Below are 20,889 nucleotides of genomic sequence, written 5' to 3' on the forward strand. Positions count from 1 at the left end.
TCCAATGATAAATCAGTCTATTGTCATCATGAAAGATCGTTTTCCTCTCTAGACCAAGCAGGAACATGCAGGGTTACAATATCACAATAGTGTTCAATAGCACAATTGTAAAATAACAGCAGCTCTTTGCCTTCCTTAAGTGACCCTTTCAGTGCTGCAAGTCTAATCACAATAGGTATGTATGAGGACATATAATGCATAATTGCTACCGTGGTGGCAGAGTTGTTTGGTCAGGGGAAGTCAATGAAAACGCAGCAGTGCAGAGCAAGTATAGACTGCAGAAGTTAAAAAGTTGAGAATTGCCAGCACGTCCAGATAAACAGTAACAATGGTCTGATAATGAAAATACAGACAGTACTGTTGTTGGTAAAAATGGGGCCAAAGAGAGAGTGACGACACACGTGTCACAGATTAGCACCCGCAAACATAAAGATTAAAATATGAGGCATTTATAGCTACTTAGAAATATAAAACAAGCACTGGCGTTGCCAATAGGTTTCGCCTTTGGAAAGTTGGAGCTATTGGTTTTGTAAATGACATTTTATATTTATATATTGTTATTGACAATGCCAATAACGATATATAAATATAAAATGTCATTTACAAAACCAATAGCTCCAACTTTCCAAATGCGAAACCTATTGGCAACGCCAGTGCTTGTTTTTTATTTACAAGAGACTTAACGAGCGCTGTGCAGGTGAAACCTAAAAAGGAATGATGTCATTACACAACCCTGACTACCTACTTGTTCCATCGGGAATGGAGCACTGCACTCCCCTAACGGCACATATCGGACCCTGGCTGTAATAATCGTGTGAAACTCAAAGATAACACTCAACAAAAAGCTTTCTACACCCACCTTAAACATGGATGACCATGTAATGAAATCAATCTTGTGTATTCATTTGTTTCTGGAAAGATTATTTAGTGACGGGTGGGTTTACTACGCTAGTTGTACACTTTGCAAATCAACTACATTGAAAATATTAAGCACAGTGTACTAATTTAGCTCTCACCAACTTTCCCCAAAGTAGTGACTTTGCCATAAATATAGAGACATTGGGATGTTTAACCCCTGTGACTGAATTTCAGACACTGGACAGAAAACCTGGGCTAACATTCTGGCTTCTACTGTAGGCAAAGGGGTTACAAAGGGGGCCACTTGACATCTATTAATACACACACCATGTTGGCTCCCACAATAAATTGCCTAGAGCAGCCCAAGTTTTTCTTATATGCCATAATATCAAGCAAGGCTTCGGGCCTACCTTTCCAAACAGGTGCATTCGCAGACACATGGTACAAATGTTAAGTTCAAGCAGTCGCAGAAACAAGTTGTCAGTTACTGATTTTGCGTCCTAGGTACTCAGTATAGGTGAACATTCCACCATCGGGGACAGCTTCCCCAAATTCTTGGAAAAACCCAGGCCAGAAGAGTTGCTTCATTGAGACCGTATGCTGAATGCAACCATTAAGATGTTCTGCATGCCGAAACCATGGATAAATCAAATTTGTATTTTGTATAGTGACAACCAACTAGCGCCAGACCAGTGTCTCTTTGCATCCGGAAAGGAGGAACATGCATAAATAAAAATATATGGGTGGAGCTCATTAGTAGTGGAAAGATGGCACACTATTGTAGGAAGGTGTGTCACACACAGAAATGTAAAAGTAACATTTAAAAGTGAAATACCCACCCATTGTATATCCACATACACCACTTGAGAAACAGAGAGGTAACTTGCAATTGCAGCCATATTATGGATCTCTGCCAACAACAGTCTTTAGCCAGTTTTCATCCTAATTAACGCCTGTATAAGGTCTGCCAGAAGGAAAAGCATGCATCTGCCAAATTATTGAGCTGGGCATGAAAGGATTTCCTCGTGTCTTCATCTGTCCTAGTCCTCTTCTCCTTATTGTGGCAGGCAGGTCATGTCATCCCTTTCAACTCAAAAAGGTCCCAACTCCCTGAGGGCCTCCACCATGCAACAGAGGGAGCTTGAAGACAAACTCCAGCTAGAGGCAGCAACATTAAGTACATGTTCTTTCCCTCACAACAGGAACACACTGTACTTGTAATCAAGGATTTTTTTAAAATCATATATATTAATGTCTTTATCAGTTTTAAGGTGTAGTTAAACTGTGGTAATGGAACTTGTAAGGCTCACGCATGATTTTGGAATGTGGTGACGGGTATCAAAGGCTAGAAGAACCCATAGATTTGATGTTTGTCCCTCTTCATCCTCAGCAGACACAAATCTTGTACACGGTAGAGGTTTTATTGACTGCAGTTACCTCCCTACAGCTCTACAACACTATGAGCAGTGAAAGAATGACGGCTGCAATGCAAAATATTACAACTTCCTACCCAAAACCTTCTGCCCTCGTAATAAAACCTTTACTGTGACCAGCGTCATTTCACCGCCTCGGAACGTCCCACACGCACCCGTGTGCATCCCCAAGGGTGCAGCATCCACCTTCGTCACTGTGCCACCCCCTCCTCCTTACCATGGGCAACACGAAGCCCTGGTTGTAATCCGTGTGCTCTCCGATCAAGTTCACCCGGCCAGGGGCGGACACTGCGATTTTGGGAGCGGATCCACCAAACGCCTCTACATACACCTGGCGCGCGGGGGCCAGCAGTGCCCCGGGGTCTGTAGGAGTCCCGGACATGATGCCCACTAGAGACGTTCAGAACTTCGAAGGGACGCGTCTTCGGTGCAGGATTCAGGGCAGGGCTCACTCTGTGCCAGAAATTCTAATTAGACGATTACTATAATTATGTCAGGATTTGGAAATGTCCTCGCTGTAAAGAGAACGCCACTTGGAACCAGGTTTTGTGAAGAGAGCCTTGTACTGGGTGGATTTGTAAAGATAACGTCGCCTTATGCAAGGGTATGAAAAACAACTCCGGCGTGACCTAGGCTAGGGTGTTTCTAAAAGAACACCGTGAATTGCAAGATTTGTAACCAAAAATGCTGGATTGCGACACACAGAGTAGCTGTGTCAGCTTAACTTCAAGCACAGCTTCCCTTTGGTTCGGGAGGAGCAAACACAGTACAGCGCTGTTACCGCAGGCTCTGAAAAGAAGACACTCGTGTGTAGCCACATGAGTAAACTGCTACTTTGTCACTCCGCCAGGCGGTGCGAGACTACGCCACAACCACCAGTCATAGGTAAAAGTATCAGCACCCGGACGTTACTTCCGTACCACTTTCTCCTTCTCCTTGTTTGTATGTTCCCACCCAGGATCCTACTCCCGCCCCTATCTCCTCCCCTCAATTTACTTCTCTTCCGCTTCCTGCGTTCATGGCACTTGGTGACGCAATAAGCTGTGACCTGTCAGATAGAAGTCCTTCTGCGCAAGCGCTCTGAGCCACTGGGCTCCCCCAGTTGAACTGACGGACTGCTTTCCTATAGGTTTTGAACCTATTGTTTTTTTCTTTGGGGGGGGTTTCCACCACCGCTTTTTGTCGTGAAGAGTTACAGTTAGTTGTCAGAGAGAGCCGAGCCAGAAATCGACCCAGAGCCTAACAGCCAAAACTAGGGTGAGCAACTGGCGGGTGCAAATTCAGGACAGTGAGTATTAAAATTCAGGAAACAATTTTACATAAGTAAATAGAAAACCAACACAAGCATAAGTCACAATAAGTTTATGTTAGGTTGAGACAACCTTGCTAAGCATCTGTTGTGTATGTGTGAGAGAAACTTCTGCGTTTGCATATTTAAAACAAGTCAGGTCCCGGGCCGGCCAGCCAATTACAGCGCGGCCCGGGGAATGACATCACGGGGGTGTGGGGGTGTCCCGGGCCGGCAGCCAATCGCAGCGCGGCCCGGGACAGAGGGGCGGGGCTTAAAAAAAGCACCAGAAACGCCCCCGAATCGCGTTTTCAAGAGAAAGCGCGATTGACAGCCTCTGTCTCCCAATGGCTAGCCTCCATTTATGGAGCTAACCAATTGGAAACAGAGGCGGTCTGAACATCCCTACTGAAAACAAACGTTTTCAAACTGGGAGGGGCAAGCCCCTCGCCAGGTCGAAACCTAAACAGTAGGACAGAGACATGTTTTAAAGAGCAGGTACCAAATCAAATAGCCTGTAGGTGTCTTGAGAGGAAAAAGATTCAAACGAGAGAACAACAGAATGCAGAGCCAAATACATGCAATATATGCCTCTATCAGTGAGAGAGAGGCATGTTCCGGGAGTCAAGTCTCAATCGAATAACTCCCAGATGCAAGATGATGTAGGCCCTACCGAATGACAGTTACAGTGATACATTTGTGCAAAAAGAATTTTGCATACAGTTCAATAGCCCATAAAACAATTTCAACATGCTGACATGAGGAAAATGAAGTGAAATGGATTGAGTGTTGCAATTTTATGGACCAATCCCTAAATACAACAGAGGGATAGCGTTCATATGTGGCTGAATTGAGGGTTTGAGATCCTTTTGGCTTGGACAATTCTGTTTCCCCACCCGGCCGCACGTATTTGCTTATGGACAATTAATGCTTCTCTACATGTACACCTCCTCTGCATAAGTGGACTAATTTAACTATCGCTTAGTCATGTCAGCATGTTGAATTTGTTTTTGGGCAGTAGATAATGTACAATTGTTTTTGCCCAGATGTATCATTGTAACTGTCATTCGGTGGGGCCTACATTGTCTTGTATCTGGAAGTCATTTGAATGAGCGTTGCCTCCCGGAACATGCCTCTCTCACACTGACAATGGCAGATCTTGCATATATTTGGCTCTGCATTCTATTTTTCTATCATTGTATTTTTTTCCTCTTGTGGGACCTAGAGGCTATTAAAATTGGTACCTGCCCTTTTAATATGTGCCTGTCCTACTGTTCATTAATTTCTAAGTAGCCTTCCATGCCTCATATTTTACACTTTACGTTCACCGATGCTAATCTGAGCTATTTGTGTTTCACTCTCCCTTCGGCCCCCGTTCCGCCTCCGTTCCGCCTCTTCTTTTTACCAACAACAGTACCAGCTGTGTTTTTATTATCGGACCATTGTTGCTGTAGTCCAGCCTTGCTGGCAATTCTCAGTTTTTGAACTCTCGCAGTTTATTCTTGCCCCGCATGGCTGCGTGTTTATTTCCCCCCTCCTTGTGTTGCAATTACATGTTATATGTCCTCATACATACCCATTGTGACTAGACTTGCAGCACTGAGAGTGCCCATTAAGGAAGGCAAAGGGCCAATGCTATTTTACAATTGTGCCTTTGAACACAATTGTTGTATTGTAACCCTTCATGTTCCTGCTTGGTTGAGAATGTAAAATGTTCTTTCATGATGAAAACGGGCTGATTTATCATTGGTTTATTATGCCAATTGAATGTATCTAGACCTACTTTGAGATTTTGCTTTAATAGTGGTCCTCATTGTGGTATGTTGTATGTTTTATATGCAGCGTACACCCTGTCCCATTTTCCTGATTTAGGGTGTCAATCCCCTTAACAACGGGCCAAAACTCGCCCCCTTCTAGCCACCGTAGATGGGAACATGTGCTTCCCAAGCTTCGTTTTGATGCCTTGCTCCTATTTGGTTAAGCACAACACAGAGTCTCTCACGGTCAGCTTCTGTGGTATGTGGCAAGGCTGCAGTCAGCCTCAGTATTCTTCCCATTGAGGAGCGTTTCCTTATCCTGTTTTGGACCGTGGCGCTTCATTAATCAGTTGAGCACATGGATCATATGTACCAAATGATTCCCTCTATCTGGGGGTAGGTCTAATGGGTTGGACGCGGGATAATTGTTATGCTGCAATATTAATCCTTGATGCGATTCACTCCATTACTGTTTCTTTTGTCTGTTACCCAATACACACAGTTCCCAACTAGTTCCCAGTGTAAGTACCTTTACGCTTGTAAACACGTGAGCTGAGCTGCACTACCTTCTGTTTTTTTTCAATTTCATCAGGTAAACACAATTTCATCAGGTAGGCACACCACCTTGACTTTACTTGCACCACTGGCTTTTCTCTATCTCCTTTCATTAAGGAGTCTCTCCATGTATTTTGTTTTTCCAGGTGTCCCTTTCATTCTATGACCCTGATGAGACCCCATATCATATAGAGGCTCGAAACATCATCGACCGTGTCAAATGAACCGTATAACTCGTCCCTTTGATTGATTAAGGTATTGATTGATATACATGTGATGTGTAGAAGTGTTTATGTCGTTTCTAACTTTGAAAACCTTTTTCCCTTTTTAGGTCGAGCATTCGAGACCTCTTGTATATACTTTAGTATATACTTACTTGAATGTAGACACGAGTCAGACTTGCGCTTTTTCAGTGTCAGATTTGTCCTTGTGAGCGCGCTTTTGCTGCTGGCTGTTTGCTGTGAATGTGTGCGAGCACTTTCGCTTTCGGTTATGTCCTTTCCCTCACCCGTAGCTGTTAAAACACTCTGCCCCTGGCCCACATCAACCACATCATTTTAGTAATCGCTGATGTTGCTCCAGACGTACTTCAAAGACCCTCTTCTGTATTTGGGCATTCTTCCCCGTGGTTACCGACTCTTCTTCCCCCAACCTGTTATTTCTCCCCGCCCATTATTATTAACGCCTCCCAGCCTACTGCCACCTCCTTCGCCTGACTGTGCGCCCCCAGTCCTTATGTCCTCGGACCCCCCTCATACTGTTGCCACCTGACAATCAGGCAGTAGGATAAGTCCCGCAGACTCTGCCCCTTCGCTTTCAGACCATGGTCGCTTACCTCCCCCGCAGGCTGAGCTCCGGCTTTCCGGTTCCGAGAGCTGCTCCTCTGCCCCAAGTCCCGGTGAGTGGCGGCCCCTATAGGGCTGGACCACCGCGGCCTGGAATAATATTGCTTTCCTTTCCAAATATTTTGTGATACAAAGGTAAAGTGCCAGGCAGTATATATTTTAACTCGTTTTTCTTGCTGTATGTTCGTTTCCTTTTGTGTCTATCCTGCTTTCATGATTCAGCACTCGAAAGTCCCTTAGGGTATATTCACGCTACACAAAATGAATAAGCTAATAAAATAGAATCATGTTCTATTATTGTGACCAGAAAAACATGATGCTTCAGTATATTCGTAAATCATGTAAGGAAGAAGCTGCCTGCACGCCACTGCAGACTTCCTACTTAGCAAAATTCTTAGCTATGTATGAAGTTTGAATCAGCAACTACAACACATCAGATACAAATAGGAATAAACCGATCATGAGGGTTAGCAACTTTCTTTCATGCCTTTAATATCTTGCATTTACAACGTGGAAGTAACGCCACCTTGTGGAAAGTACTAAAATGTGTAGAAAGGAGACAACAGAAGAATGGATGTGTAGAAAGGAGACAACAGAAGAATGGACTTCTTGGGGGTGTTTGTCCGGCAAAATGTTGACCTCTGGTCAGTGAGAAACCGTTGACGAGTTCCCCACTGCATGTGCCTTTCCCTGAAACACGGAAACTGTTTTTTGCTGAAGGCTTGGTATATTTGACATCTCTATAAGTCCGCTTGAATGTGCTTATAAATAGTGCAGGCTGTTTAAATGGTGACTATCGTCCGTGTATTTATTTGGGAAGTCTGTCCCTCACATTTGGAGGTAACCCAGCAACATGACATTAAGGACTGTCATGCAGTTGGAGTCCGATTTAATTTTCATTATGCAAGTTTCAAATGTGACTTTTATGACTTGCCATGTTTTCTTTCTTTTTCGTTATTGGTCTGTGCTGTTGGCCTTCGCTGTTCCTTGTTTTTTATAGTCATTAATTCGCGGTAGCAGCACAAAGACACCCCCTGCCATGGCTTACATCCACAAATAGATGTATTTCGCCCCCATCCTTCCCACACAAACCTTGTCTTGCTTGATTCACGTGGCTCTTCTTTATAGGACTAGAAGTCTAACAGGAACTATCAGTACTGTATTAAAACGGCCTGCGTGGCATCAAGGTGTCTTCTCACAGTACCAGTACTCAGCGAAACACACTTTGATAACCGGGGAAAGATGTTATTCCTTTATCTCATCAGGCTTGTGAAACAGCCCTCCTCCCTCCCGGGGTGCTGTTCTGAATTAAGACACGCACTCTGTTGTCAGACATTCCTTTCAGGTTAGAGGCGTTATTCGGGATAAGAATCTCGACCTACCCAAATCTATCACCCTTACTCTATCTATCGCCCTCACTCTATCTATCTATCGCCCTCACTCTATCTATCTATCGCCCTCACTCTATCTCCCTCCCTCACTCTATCTATCTCCCTCACTCTATCTATCGCCCTCACTCTATCTATCGCCCTCACTCTATCTATCGCCCTCACTCTATCTATCGCCCTCACTCTATCTATCGCCACATCACCACAGCATCACTCAGCACCACCACAGCATCACTCAGGAGCACATTATGTGCTACCAGAGCATCACTGAACGTCACAGCATCACTCGTCGCCACCACAACATTACTCAGTGCCACCACAACATCAATCTGTGCAACCATTCAACAACAACTAGTTCAAATATGTTCTCTCAGTGTTTCAAGCTTTATTACAAATGTCACAAAAAGATGTTAATATTTCACTTCTGTTCTTGGATTTTTGTCACAATAAAATACACTGAACATAATCTTCACAAAAGTTATTTACAAAAGTTTAAGCTATTGCCATTATAAATTACAATAACTTCTATTTAAGTAATAATTATCAAATAAATTTAAAGCCATTGTTATTTGTAATATCAATACATCTAAGTCACGTAAATAGAACACATATTGCATTACAAATGCTATAGGTGTCACATTTGCGAAAGTTAAAACTATTGGCATTTTAAATAACAAAGCTATTAATCTCGCTATTTTCAAAACCAACACATAAATAAATAATTTGTCATTTACAATACCAATAGCTCAAACTGTCCTAATGCGAGACCTATTGCATTGCAAATGCTTGTTTGTCTTAGTTGTATACTGAGATCACTATTATTTTTTGTGTAGGCTTGGTTCCATTTCAGTTGGGACACTTTGTGCATTTTATATGTATGTCTGGCAAATATATATTCAGGATTTCAAAAACAATTGGATATATGAGACTCCTTGTACGTCTCTCTGTAGCTACATCCTATCACTGTGTAATTTTTGCGATTGTGCCTTTGCTTTACTATGAATTCATATATAATTACAATGAGAACCACTGTTGTTGACAATATTATTTAAGACCCTGGTTCTTGTTGAGTAGGATTGCCTTTCTGTTTTGATAGAATATTTAGGACAGAAATGCCAACACTGCCAACTCAGGTAAGTGTAGGAGTTTATTTGTGCACAACCACAAGTCTACTGTTCCAGGCCGAAACTTCCACTGACAGAACCCCCAGCAGAGTTCTCCTCCCCCTTTCTTGCTTTACACTCCCAAATAAAAGAAATTCAGCCCTCCAGAGAAGAGACACTCAGCAAAACAAAAAGCACCTGGATAGGAGGCTCAGAACTAAAAAAAAATGAGGCAAATCAAAAGGCAGTTTCAAAATAAAGCGTGGGGTTTTATTAATGCAGCAGTTTCTAACGTAAATACTTTTTCCAGATGTCAAACGAAACCGGTAAAACAACATGCAGATGTATGTGTATATGTACATATTTATATATTCACTGAAAAAAATCCACAGGTTTCAGAGATGTTATATTTAGACATTAGTATTTAAAAAAACCTTAGAGAGTCACGGAAAAAAGCAAAGGTTAGAGGAAGTTATTGTTAGTCTGACATTTCACTCGTACAAAGAGAAATTCAGCCATTATAGTTAACTGAGGTAACTATAACTCGTGCCCCCGCAATGCACTGCTTATGACCTATATTGCATCACTCATCTTCTTTGTAGCCCCAGGGAGGTGGTGGTCCCAGGGGTCACAACAGACCCCCGCATTTAATTCATTTGTGTCCCACGTAGGTGGTGGTCCTCGGGGCAGTGTGGAGAGGGCTCGAGCCCCCCCACACTTTAGTTTTTAAGCTAGCTCCAGGGAGGGGGTGGTCCTCTGGACAGCGGGGGGCGCGTGGCCCCGCTTTTAATGAATATAGCCCTGAGAGGTGGCGGTCCACAGGGCTGCGTGGGGGTTGGAGCCCCTGTGCCGTTAAAAAACAATATAAGGCCCTGGGGATGTGGCGGTCCCCGGGGCTGCAAGGGGGGCCCGCATGGCCCTCCACATTTAATGGACATAGCCCTGGGGAGATGGCGGTCCCTGAGGCTGCGGGGGTTCGTGCGGGCCGCGCATATATTTAGATCATTCCCCTCGGGACCTTGCTCACCCGGGTGCTTCAAGAAAACTAAGCTCGGAAGCCCGTGCGTCATTTAAAAAATATATTTTGGCGGGATTCGCTTACTATGGGGCTCCTGACAATTTATTTTTAAAAATATGCTTTTTTTGTTTTTTGGCCCGAAGGACCCCCTGAGCAGGCCTAGGGGGCAGGGTATTTCCTCCCCGCCCCCTTTCCTTAATTTTTCACATTTTGTTACCTTTTTCCTTGTGACTCAGTTAATCCGAGTCGCAAGATGGCTGCTAACACTTCCTTGTTTTAAGTGTTGACAGCCAATCATATCTCAGGCACGAGATCGGGAAGGTTCACGGACACAACAGCTGAAGTGAGTGGGCCATTAGTTTAGAAAATTTTGCATAGATTCGGCAAATGGCGCCACAGATATTGACAAAAAACCCCACTTTTCGAATAGAAACCAAGTCCTAACTATAACTACCTACTGGCGACAGACAGTATGCAATTATTTGCACCCCCTTTTAATGATTAACTTGTTGGACAATTAAACTGTCACGTTAACATTGATTTCCTACATTTTGCTAAATTTAAAAAAAACCATGAAATCCAGGTTATATATACATTTTCTGAAAACAGTAATGCGAAATAGGCGGGACCACATTGTCTAAAACCATATTTTTAAAGAGGTAAAATCAATTTTTTCCTTTGGACATTATAAAATGTACAGAATAAGACCACGTGGAGTGTTGGCTCTGAACAATCATCACAGGGACACAGTTACAGAACTCTTGTGTTCATGGAAGTCTCCCATGAGTCTTGTGGTGGCTTTGGTAACTCTGCTCATGCTCCGATATATATGCCTCTGTGATTGTCTAGCTGCCTCTCTGGGAGTCCTATTTCCCGTTTGAGGCATCTCCCGACCATGCCCTTTCCTTGTTTCCTTCCTCTATTTTGGCGCTTTTGTCTCCTCCTTTGTGAGGAAATAAGAATCCCTTTTCTGGTTTTATCTTTCCACTGTTTCCTTGTTTCTTTTCTCACTCTCTGCTTCTTTTGTTTCTCTTTAAGGTCTTATTTGCAGGAGGTCTACACCTGGAGACTCGGGTAAGTCCCTTTAATTGTCTACCCTTTTATTACACACCCCCCTCACTTTGATGGTTCCAGTCGGAAAAATTGGCAAATCTGGACAAGAAATCAACATAACCCTGGTCGATGCCCTGTTTCAGATGGACTTTGGAATAATGAGTAAGCATTGTCAGGAATCACCACAACACCCTAGCATTATTATCTTTATTACTACTTAGCCAGGTCAGAGGAGCATGATCTGTATACAAGATAAAGGAGTTTATTTATAGATAATAGCAGTTCTACTCCCCTGCCCATTTAATAGCAAGGCACTCCTTCTAGACAGCAGGATAATTCCTCTTCCGTGGGAGTAGTTTGCTACTTACAAATACGATGTGCTTCTCTTCCCCCACATCATTCATCAATGAAAGACCCACTCCAATCCCAATATCGGATGCATCAGTTTGAAGTAGGTCGAGATTGTTAAACTCTGCAGATTGCAAAATGGGTTGTGAGGCAATTCATTTTTTAAATCTACGAATACTTTGAGGGTCGTCAAAGAGGGCGCTTCAAATGACTTATTTTTGGTTGTTTTCTTTACCATGTCAGTAAAAGAGGCAGAGATCTTAGAATAGTTTTTTAAAAATAGTAATTAATATCCAATAGGTCCGAAGAAATGCTCTCCTATCCCTTTTGTCATTTGGGAATGGAACATCGCTGATTACCCTCATGTTCAATAAGTTTGTCACCAAGTAAGTATCCCAGGTACCTACCCATTTTGTGAGCTAGTTTGGATTTTTTGCATTATTGTGAAGGCCCTCTTTTTGTAATTTAGCCAGTGCACCTTGTAAATGGAGCAGATCTCCTTACAAGTTCTTTCTACAAATGACTATCTCATCTACGTAAACGGACTTATAAACCCCTATGCTATCCCAGGATTCTATTCACTTCTTGTTGAAAAGTTGCTGGAGCTCCATGTAGCCCAAATAATGGTAAACTGGAAAGCCCATAGGATGTTGAAAAGGCAGTTTTTTCCTTATTCTCTTGATACAAGGGAATTTGCCAGTAGCCTTTTGTGAGGGCTATGGTGGTTATATACTGGGATTCGGTACAAAAGGGGGTGGTAATGGATGGAGCATCTGAACCAATCAAACACTCACACCCAGTCAAAAGATTTGGGTTTAATCCATCACCGTTCTTTAGCTCACTCTGCCACCCCAGTTCAGACATGGCTATATGCAAATCAGTCTGACCCTGTGCCTCATGGGAACAGTCCAGCCCGAACTGCCAAGCCATGTCTTCCCTGGACCGGAAACAAGCTTCCGAGGACCGGTTTCTGGCATTCCAGCCGTCTTCAGCCCGGCTTGCTTGAATCCAGTGGCAAAGTGAGCAAGGGACTCGCGTCTGAGCATACCCTGCCACACCTATGGCGGCCAAAAGCGGTACAAAAGGGGGTGGTAATGGACTGAGCATCTGAACCAATCAAACACTCACACCCAGTCAAAAGATCTGGGTTTAATCCATCACCGTTCTTTAACCCACTCTGCCACCCCAGTTCAGACATGGCTATATGCAAATCAGTCTGACCCTGTGCCTCATGGGAACAGTCCAGCCCGAACTGCCAAGCCATGTCTTCCCTGGACCGGAAACAAGCTTCCGAGGACTTGTGTCTGGCATTATAGTGGGATTCACCTAGTTGATAAATTGACAACTCCATTCTCTGTAAGGGATAATTAAAATTATCAAACTTTGATACCTTGTTTACAGCTTGAAAAGAAGTGCAAAAAATGTTTTTAATGTCCGGTGTAGAAACAATGACAATGGTAGAACACCAATTGCTGACAGAGGATTCAAATACCCCTAGCTTGAACATATGTTGAACTTCTCCCTGTATAGCTAGTCAGGTATACGACAAGACAGTTGTTTGGTAACGTTCTCCACTTCTATATGAATGGCATGTATAGCCAGGTGTGTCCTACCAGGAAGGTTAGAAAAATTGTTAGCAAAAGGTAATCTACATAGGTGTAGTTCTTCCTTTTGGAGTTCTGTTAACTTTCCTCCAATGGTAAGGGCTTCCATGGTTCTCTCATCGGATTTCTCCTTATCACAGTTTGGACTGGTATCAGAGGGTGACCCTAACCATTTTTTTGTTGTAATTTATGTGATATATTTGCATACTGTATTGTATCACTGGGAACTAGTCATTCACGACGTAGTGGAGATCTGTGTGGTGTTTGCCAGAAGAAAGAAAGTGTCTTTCTTCATGAAGCCCTCACCCACTAACCTAGTTGGTGGCATGCTTCATCATCGGGCCCACCTGGTGACACAAGTGTGTCCCTGGTGTGCTACAACGCCTATATTTCTGTGTGTGCATTATGGGTGACGTCAAACGTGAGATTTAAAAACTGTGCATTGGTCCCAAAAGGTTAATTTTAATAATTGGGCCTCTGGCAGTGTTAAAATGCTAGGCAGCGGATGTAGGTGGAGTTGTATTTTAGGGAACTCCTACATCCTTTGGGCAGTCGACATGTTTCAGTCAGGCCTCTTCTATAAAACTGTTTTTCCTTAGGACCTAAAATGTGTATTGTGTGATCTATATTGCTCTAGTGTATAGATATGTGTAGCACTCGCTAAAGTGCTTTAAATGGGAGAAGGCAGTTCCTCCTCAATCACTGATAGCAACTTGCTATGAGCGCCCCATAGGATTCCGGCAGAGGTACTGGCATACATTCATGCCCAGGACCTGCGGTTAAACCTCTTGTTACTGCTTTGGATACCCGCTGAACTGCCTTCTCCCATTTAAAGCACTTCTCCCATTTACAGCCTTCTCCCATTTAAGAATTGATAGTGGGCGACCCAGTATACCCTTGAGGGTTTGGGCAAAGAGTATGATGGGGTAAAGATACCTTCAAGGGATTTTAATAGACACAGGAATTTTGAAATCACTTAAAGGATGAGATTGTGTGGGCTTAGTGATTTGGACCCACTAATGCTGGTTATGCAACAACAAAAATGACATATTCAAAGCTGTTACTTGTGAGTAATCAGTCAGGAGAGAGAGCAAAAAGAGATTGAAAAACGGGTCTATTTAAACAAAGTGTATTTAATCTTTTTTTCAAATCAAGTCAAAAAGTTGGGTACAAGATAAACAGCAAAGATGTAAAAGGGTAAAACCATTAATCCACACAGCCCTTGTTACATCAATTGCTCAAGCTTTTCTACCTAACACAAAATTAAATAAATATTCAATGGTAGATAAAGCCACAGTCGACGTTTCGGTCTCTATTCTTTCGTGTAGGAGACCATCCTCAGGGCATGGATTTCATATCTTGAGTATCCTAAAAATGATAACAGATTAAAAACTGTTTTAAAAATACTGTCTCAACCCAATGAAAGTATCATCTACTTGATATATATAACACCCAAAGAGCTCTCAACTCCTAAGAATAAAGGTAGATATTTAGGAATACCTTTTAGTTGAACCACAATCAAAAAATAGTGGTAAAGTAACAGATACAAGATTTTGAGTTACAGCTATTATTTACATCATGAATGACATTCAGGAGATAGTTTGTGAATCAAATTAGATAAAAAGTAAATTCTTCATTTACGTAATGAAAAACATTTAAAAGATACAATTTAAACATCAAATTAAATAAATAATATCATAATTAAGGAGTGCACTTCCTAAATAATGTCAATTCTATGTAATCATCAAAATTGTCCGCAGGGTATCCATTTTAGCCCAAGAGAACCTTAGGTTAACATTCAATGTATTAGTTCTATAATGGTTAGGACAGTGATCTAAAAAGAATTAGGTCAGGAATCAAATTCGCACGTAGTTTATACATGATAGACAAGTTAATTCGAGTGTTGGCATAAAAGCAACCCTCATTTTTAAAATTTTTGTACCTCAATCATATAGATGCATGTATCAATCATGTAAGCGTCCGGATCATAAAGTCAATTTCCTAGCGCTGATACCGATTCAAGAATTATCGTATTGCGCTGAAGTACCCTGTGATTGGATAGTGAAGCAGAACAAGAATTGGATTACATTCCATATCCCTATATCCGATCGAATTTCCGTAACTAAATCCTTGGTTTTTACCTTATGGGAGCCAACAGGTATCCCAGGTAGATGGAATAGTTTGCACCATAGAGATTAAAAATGCCGTGGCGGTATCTGTATTTATAGATAATATAGATGTATTGGTAAGCTGATACTATCCAATATGCGTCTATGCATTTCCCCATTTTATACACAAGTTATTATTTCTTACTTGTACATTTGCCTATATCTTTTGTTTTAAGGCGAAGTCACAAGAGTTTCCCAAAACATTCTGCATTGTTAGCCTTGTTGACCAAAACACTCACTAGTCAGTGTTGGTGGACAATTTTAATGTTAAATTATACTGTATACGCTCTATGATAGAGTTTTGGCTAACTGATGTTGCCAGGTTTTTGCGACCTTATAGAAATCGAAAAGGGATAATATCCGAATAATCACTAAATTGCCTGTGTAAAGCCACGGATTTAGAAAAAAGGGGGTGGGTCACTCATTTTTTTAAAAGGTGTATTATTTGCTGTACAAGAAGGGTGAGGCACCTGATCCAGTTCCTACATGATCTATTCTGGCTGATCTCAGGCTCAAACACATTGATACACAAGTCGAATCACAGTAATCACTTTACATTGTGAATGCGGCCGACATTCTAATGTCCCGTGCAGCTGTATATTCTATACACCGGAGCTCTAGCTAAACAGGGCTGTCAGATTTTATTAAGACATAGTAGCTGAGTTAATCACAGAATACCTGTTAAGTCGGTCGTTTCCGAAACCACGGGTTTAGGGACAGGGTCCTCGTTAATTGTAAAGGATTCCCTGATTGCTGTATAGGGAAAGAAAGAGGTTACATTAAACCTTTAGAAGGGTTCAAATGCGTTTATGCATAATTTTACTCTAAGAGTCCATACATACCATACACATTGGAAGGTATAGCGACGCCTTCTTGTAAATCTTTTTAAGTGAGGTAGTCCGTTCTAAAAGTTTTAAAGACCACCATAAGATTTAGAATAGAAAACAGGGCAATTAATCAAGGCAATTTATTTAGGCAGGGAAATTTGCGGGGTGACCTAATTCAAAATACCTGAGTTCAATGTGTCAGAGTCCGTCCTCACGCAGCGAATGATACAGCAGTGGGTGCAGAGAAAGTGGCCGCAGGTTCACATGAGTTTATACTCTGTCGTTTGGAGATCGACACAGGACTAGAATACTTAAAACTCATAGAGTCTATTGCACAAAGGGGCGGCCATTTTGTAATGGTGCTTTCTTAAGCAGGTAACTCATCGACACGCCAGTATAGTGTCTAATTACCATATGTCACGGTTATTTTATACAGTGATCCTTTGTCACAAAATTTGTGGTGTAAGGCAACAATGCATACCCATTGGGCACGAAGAATTATTTGTTATAGACCTATATTTCCGGAACCCACAAAGTTGTCTCCGGGACCCACAAAGTTATCTTAATAGTGGGTGCACAATAAAATAGAAAAGGACAAAATTCTTTGATGTATCTCATAATTTTGCATGGCACCTAGCGTATGTGGCCACGTTGGTGAAAAAGTCATTATCAAGTTTGTGACCACGTCTAGAGAAGCGTGGTCGGGTTTCCATTTAAGTCAAAAACGTATGTACCTAACAAACAAATGTGGTAACATATCAACAATTGTGTTCAGGATACCAGCATCAATCTGTAATAAAGTTCAGAATGCCAGCATCAATCTGTAGTAGGGTGTCATAAACATTAAATTAACATCCAAAAGTAGATGGGTACAAAACATTTGATGAAAATATATTGTTATTTTGATTTATAAGGTCTTCTTTTACATCAATTAGTATGTATACAATAAAGATTATTATGAGGCCCTCCTGGTTGTGTCCTAGGTTACAACTAACCTACATATCTAAAGGGAGTCCCTCCTAGTCCACAACCAGTTTACACCTAGATCGGAATACAGGAAAAACATGCAAATTTACAAACACACAAGTGAATGCCATTCAGTGGCGCTGTTGAGCCCTTTCTCAATGGTATTGGCATTACAAATGTATTTTCCTTCCCTAAGTGTCAGAATACGGTCAACATTTTGTTGCCGTTTTGTTGGTTTGACTACCTCAATGACCCACCAGGTCATTTGGTCAAAAGTGTGGCCTGATCTGAGATAGTGTTCAACAAGTGGGGCAGATTCTACCTTGCATCGGATGCGGGACTGATGTTGAAGTATCCGCTTCTGTACAGGTTGAATTGTCTTGCCGATATAATGTAGTTCACATGGGCATTTTATGCAATAAACCACATTGGCAGTATTGCAGTTAGAGAAGGACTTGATCAAATTAATGCCATTGATGTTGCAGGTTTTTACTGTCTGTGTGGTATTACAGGCTTGGCAGCTACAGCATTTAAAGTGACCAATAATGGGTGCCAGTTGTCTCATGTTATCAACCACATGTTGGTCTTTAGCGTTATCATACGCATGGACTAACCGATCCTGAAGATTGGTGCCTCTCGCAAAAAGCGGCTTTTGGATCAACTCAGGAATTGTCACTAACAGATTCCAATGCTTTAGTATGATTTTCTTAATGGCATTGGCATGAGTGCCAAAGGTGGATACACATACTAGATTGTCTTTTTTAGGGCGGTCTTTAACTTTCAAGAGCTCTTCTCTTGGGTTATACCAAGCTCATTTGAGAGATCTTTTTAGGAGCTTGGAAGGATAACCCCTCGCCTTCAATTTCTCCTTTAGAATTTTTGCTTCAGAAAAGTAGTCCAATCTTAGGGTGCAATTTCTGCGCAGACGCAGAAATTGCTCAAAGGGTAGCCCATCTTTGAGTGCTTGGGGATGATGGCTTTGATATTTTAAAAGCGTGTTGCGAGATGTTGGCTTAGTGTTTAAGCTTGTATATAGATGGTTAGTCATATCGTTCTTTATGTATATGTCCAGAAAGTTCATTTCAGATGAATTGTATTCCAGAGTGAATCTCAAATTAGGCTTTTGATTATTTAACCAAACATGGAGGTTTTGTAGTTCTTTTTCAGAACCATGCCAGACCAGAAATACATCATCGATGTATCGTAACCACTTTCGGATGTTACTCAAGAAAGGGGTAGCGACATCGTGAACAAATTGGTTTTCGAAATGGGAGACATATATGTTGGCTATATGTGGGGCATACACTGCCCCCATGGCAACTCCATTGAGTTGTTGGTAGAAGTTGTTCTCATATAGAAAGAAATTTTCACATAAAGATATGCGTACACACTCAATTATAAATTCAGTGGGCACCTCATGTGGTCTCGGTCTGTCATTTAATAGATCTTTAAGAATGGATATTACTTCCAATTGCGTAATGTTCGTATATAGACTTTCAATGTCCACAGTGACAAGAATGTCTTCCATGGGATTGAATTCGAAGTTTTCCACTGCATTTATTACAGACATTGTGTCCCTGATGTAGGAGGGTGACTCGGTGGCGAATGGTCTAATGAAATGGTCGGCATATTGTGCCAATGGTTTGAGTATAGAATTCCAACCGGACACTATAGGTAGTCCGGGAGGGTCTAATAGGTTCTTATAGACTTTAGGCAATAGGTATATTGCTGGCACTGTTGGTGTTTTGTTGATCAGGAAAGCTGCTTCCTTGTCATTAAGCCAGCCTCCATCCAAGCCTTCTTTACTTAAGGCACAAATTTCTTTAGTCAATCGGGGAGTAGGGTTGGTTGACAACTCCCTATAGTTGGTTCTATTAGATAGTTGTTTAAGCATTTCTCTGTTATATTTGTTGCGTTCCCAGAGCACTATTCCTCCACCTTTATCTGCAGGTTTAATTAGGGTATTCTCCAATGTTTGGAGATTACGTAACGCTTTTTGTTGGTCAATAGGGAAGTTTGACTTGTATTGCAGTCTCTTCTTAAAAACGTTATCTATTTCAATCAAGACAGTGTTCTAAAATGTGACAACTTCTGTTCGAGGCATATGGGCTGCAGATGGTACATTATGAATAGATCGCCATCTGGTGTTGGGCTTGGATGATTGCACTTTGTTTTTCTCTTGGAGAGTCTTTTGTATCTTGGTGACCCCTCCCTTGGTTGGTAGTGCGCATGGGCATCGGCTCCATCCTTAGATTGTTTTTTTCCGCCATCGGGTTCGGATGAGGATCGAGACGCTCCAGATCTACTTCAGAGAAAAGTGATTTATCGGCGCATATTCCCTTTCCAATTCGACGGTATTGTTATCGAACGCGTTTCATTTCCATTCCGACGCGTTGCAAATTCAAAATCGAAGAGAAAAAAACTTGGATCTACGTCGACGAACAGGAGGCCTTTCTCGACGCAGTCAAGCCCGGAGTCCATGGAAAGGACTCCATTCAAAAAATGTCCAACGTGTGGTGCTAAGTTCCCACACAAGGACCTACACGAGGTGTGCAACCTCTGTCTATCGCCTGAACACGAATCCAGGGACTGCGAAGCCTGCGCAGCATTCTCCTCCAAGCTAACGATTAGAAATCGTCGAGCTCGAAGACACGAGGTTTCCAGAATGCAGTCGGAGGCGATCCCGGAGCTGTTCGGAGACGAGCAAATTGAGGAAGAAGAGGATCAGTCGGGGTCGGAAGGGGACCAGTCGGAGGTTGAAGAACTCATCGAGCAACAAACCGTGAGTGACGACGTCCCCTTACCGAAACACCGACCCCGTGCGGTAACGACCCCGCCTTCGGGCCCGGTCAAACCGCAGAAAAAAGTTTCCGACGCCCCGCCCTCGGGCCCGGCAACGAAACCGAAACTGAAACCAAAACACTCGGACTCCCACCATGTCGGATCCGAGAAAAGGGCGACATCGACTTCGGCACCGAGGCTACATACAAGGGAAAGCTCGGTATCGAAACATTCCATGTCGAAACATAAATATGATTCGTCGTCCAAGATTCACTCGATACCCAGGAAGTCGGAATCGAGTAGACATTCGGTGCCGAAAACACCAAACACTGACGATCGAAAACATAAGCACCTTTCGGAACCAGGACCTTCGGTACCGATTCAGGAGCAACAGACAGATCCCAAACAAAAGATCTTGTTTATCGATCCGCAAACTGGCAAAGTAGTCACGAAGAAGAGAAAGAATGAACAGACAGAAGATAAATCTCTTCCTTCAAAAAAGAGAACAATGGGGACAAATATAACTCCTCCTGCTTCTCCTCGACCTAAAGTCACACCCTCTTCTCCTATTCCTCACACTAGGCCAAATATTCCTACACCTTCCACACCAAGACCATCTACACCTCAGTCTGATGTAGACAGCGATCTAGGGGAGGGAGAACCTCAAGGGGATGACGAAACCATCCCAGATGAGGATGACCCATGGGAAAATTATGACGTAGGGTCAGATGAGGACAACGACCCAGAGTTATATCCCTCAAAGCCTTCACCACCTGATGATAACACAGGGTTTGTGCAGCTCATTAATAGGGCAGCAAAATATCATAAAGTAGATATACATACAGAACCTCAAATAGAGGATTTCCTGTTAGAGACGCTACCTAATGCACAAAGAAC

At 42.4% G+C, this 20,889-nt stretch overlaps 1 protein-coding gene across 3 annotated transcripts in view; it reads left to right on the plus strand.

Annotated features, from left to right (window-relative positions):
- Positions 1 to 20,889, plus strand: part of NKAPD1 (NKAP domain containing 1) — a 172,646-nt gene that overhangs the window by 10,380 nt on the left and 141,377 nt on the right. Inside the window, exons 2-3 of one of the 3 annotated variants that reach the window (XM_086957187.1) lie at positions 6,038 to 6,146; positions 11,284 to 11,319. The gene's annotated coding sequence lies outside the window, so the exon portion shown is untranslated. Of the gene's footprint in view, positions 1 to 6,037; positions 6,147 to 11,283; positions 11,336 to 20,889 lie in introns of all 3 variants that reach the window. The other 2 variants (XM_086957186.1, XM_086957188.1) reach the window with 2 other exon arrangements.

Source organism: Lissotriton vulgaris, chromosome 2_1 (genome assembly GCF_964263255.1).
Source record: "Lissotriton vulgaris chromosome 2_1, aLisVul1.2, whole genome shotgun sequence".
NCBI lineage: Eukaryota > Metazoa > Chordata > Amphibia > Caudata > Salamandridae > Lissotriton > Lissotriton vulgaris.